Genomic DNA, 1,873 nt, shown 5'->3' on the forward strand with positions numbered 1-1,873 from the left:
GTTATCATTGCTCAAGAATAATTCTCAGCACAGCCAGGACCCACACATCTGATGACATAGAAACTGCTTTGTGTGCCATCTTGGGCCTATTGACTCTAAGATTCCAAAAGAGGAGGAGGATGAATATTGTGAACTGGGTTGCAAAGTCTTTAGACAAGCAGTAATACATATTTTAACCCTATGTATACATGGAGCAAGACATACCACATGTAAATTTAGAGTTTTGAGCATTGCTATGTTGACCAGCAATTTGAGCCAGAATTCATTAAATTGGTGCAAAAGTAATTACAGTTTTGCGTTGTTAAACTTTGCCATTTGATATTAGAATATATTCATAAATGAATATATATATTCATGTGGTTATATTATATATCATTTCAGTGCACATTTATCATTTTATGCTTTTTTGCTTATCATTTATTACTTGCTGTTTATTTCACATTTATTTTAGACTAGGGAAATGATGTTAGACAAAAAGCAAATTCAAGCAATTTTCTTACTCAAGTTCAAAATGGGTCCTAAAGCAGCAGGGACAACTTGCAACCTCAACAGCGCATTTGACCCAGGAACTGCTAATGAATGTACAGTGCAGTGGTGGTTCAAGAAGTTTTGCAAAGGAGACAAGGGCCTTGAAGATGAGAAGCACAGTGACTGGCCATTGGAAGTTGACAATGACCAATTGAGAGCCATCATCAAAGCTGATTCTCTTACAACCACACAAGAAGTTGCTGAAGAATTCAACATCGACCGTTCTACAATCATTCGGCATTTGAAGCAAATTGGAAAGGTAAAAAAGCTCAATACATGGGTGCCTCATGAGCTGACCAAATCTCAAAAAAGATTGTTTTGAAGTGTTGTGTTCTCTTACTCTATGCAACAATAATGAACCATTTCTCGATCAGATTGTGATGGGTGATGAAAAGTGGGTTTTAAATGACAACCAGTGATGACCAGTTGAGTGCTTGGACCAAGAAGATGCTCCAAAACTCTTCCCAAAGCCAAATTTGCACCAAAAAATGGTCATGGTCATTGTTTGTTGGTCTGTTGCCCATCTAGTCTACTATAGCTTTCTGAATCCTGGCAAAACCATTACATCTGAGAAGTATGCTCAGCAAATTGATGAGATGCACCCAAAACTGCAGTGCCTTCAAGCTGGCATTGGTCAACAGAAAGGGCCCAATTGTTCTCCACAGTGATGCCCAGCTGCACATCACACAACCAATGCTTCAAAATTGAACTAATTGGGCTACGAAGTTTTGCCTCATCTGCCATATTCACCTGACCTCTCGCCAGCTGATTACCTTGACAACTTTTGCATGGAAAAAGCTTCAAGCATCTTGACACCTTTTTGCAGGTAAAATGCTTCCACAACCAACAAGAGGCAGAACATACTTTCCAAGAGCCCATCAAATCCCGAAACATAGATTTTTACACTACAGGAATATACAAACTTATTTCTCATGGACAAAAATGTGTTGATTGTAATGGTTCCTATTTTGATTAGTAAAGATGTGTTTGAGCCTAGTTATAATGATTTAAAATTAACGGCCCAAAACTGCAGTTACTTTTATACTAATTTCAGATAAAAATAAAACCCCTGGAGAATTACTTTATACATGATGCTGCTTTATTGGCAATATAGCATAAACACCAAATACTTCCTCATGGTCTCTAGCATCCTGATGCAGGGAAATATGTGCACATCTCAATCTCACATTTCTTCAGACCCTAGTTATATTTAGGACTTAGTATTATTCCCTAGTAGTTAAATACAAGTCTATATATTTGTGTCTATATATAATTCATGGAAACCAATTGAAAACTTGTGTTTGGCTTCCAAAGCAAAAGCCAAAGTGGTAGGAGCCACTTCATA

General features: G+C 37.4%; 1 pseudogene; it reads left to right on the top strand.

The window, feature by feature from the left end:
- The first annotated feature begins 460 nt into the window (after nt 1–460).
- Nucleotides 461–1,504, top strand: LOC139035509 (histone-lysine N-methyltransferase SETMAR-like; annotated as a pseudogene).
- Nucleotides 1,505–1,873: the final 369 nt, after the last annotated feature.

Source organism: Odocoileus virginianus, chromosome 6 (assembly GCF_023699985.2).
Source record: "Odocoileus virginianus isolate 20LAN1187 ecotype Illinois chromosome 6, Ovbor_1.2, whole genome shotgun sequence".
NCBI lineage: Eukaryota > Metazoa > Chordata > Mammalia > Artiodactyla > Cervidae > Odocoileus > Odocoileus virginianus.